Consider the following 929-nt stretch of genomic DNA (forward strand, 5'->3'; position numbering starts at 1 on the left):
GTACATCAGTGGTTGCTTAGGGCTGGAGGGGATCAGGGAAATACAGTGTGGTGGGTGAAGCATACAGGGTTTCTTTTTGAGGTAATGAAAACTCTAAAATTACTGTAGTGATGATCATACAATTCTGTGACTATACTAAAAGCTTAACTGTACATTTTTAAAAGGTGAATTGTATAGTATGTGAATTATATCTCAATAAAGCCGTTAACAATAACAAAACTAGAGTAAAGGTAATTGCAAATTGTAAAGAAGACAAATAATCAAATGACAAAGCAGGGTCTCAAGTGACTTCACAGTCCTCCATGAGCCGCCCCTGTTTACCTCTCAGGTCTAATCTCACACATTCCTCCAAGTCACAAGACTCCAGGCCCTCAGGCCCACTTTCTGTTCCTGCCAGGCACCAAGCTCACTGTTTCCACAGGGTTTTTACTGCCCTTGCCTCCCCCCAGGATTCCTCCCTCCCTTCAGTCAGTCTGGTCACTCTGAGTGACCTCCCCAGGCCTCCCAGTCTGAAATACTAATAGCTAGTCTCCATTAAACTCTCCACTCACCGCATCTCTCTCATAGCAGTCACCAAGGACAGAAATCATCTTTATTTCCTTCTGTGATAGTTTGGGGTCTGCCTCCCCCAAGGAGCAGGGGAATTGGTCTGATTATCGCACCCCAGGCCCTGCAGCTGGGCCTGCTCTGAGCACACACCAAGCACATGCTGGTGGGAAGAAAACAGAGGGGAGGAAGAGGCTGTAGAGGCAGCTGTCTCTTGTTTGGGTCCACAGGCTGCTCTCCGGGGCTTCCAGCACCTCATCTCAGTAGCCTGGGAAGCTTCCTTCCCGGCACCCCCATCTTTTGCCTGCCCCGGGGCGCTCTCCTGGTTCCTTTCTCAAGAACATAATGCTCACAGGGCATTTTCATCCCTGCCTATGGGTTGC

General features: G+C 48.8%; 1 protein-coding gene across 1 annotated transcript in view; it reads right to left on the reverse strand.

Moving 5' to 3' along the window:
- LOC104990773 (tumor necrosis factor ligand superfamily member 12-like) overlaps window positions 1-929 on the reverse strand; it is a gene marked incomplete at its 3' end in the record, with an annotated part of 6,371 nt that overhangs the window by 622 nt on the left and 4,820 nt on the right. The gene's annotated exons all lie outside the window — the stretch shown is intronic.

The sequence above is a fragment of the Bison bison genome, unplaced genomic scaffold (assembly GCF_000754665.1).
Source record: "Bison bison bison isolate TAMUID 2011002044 unplaced genomic scaffold, Bison_UMD1.0 scf7180017864180, whole genome shotgun sequence".
Classification (NCBI taxonomy): domain Eukaryota; kingdom Metazoa; phylum Chordata; class Mammalia; order Artiodactyla; family Bovidae; genus Bison; species Bison bison.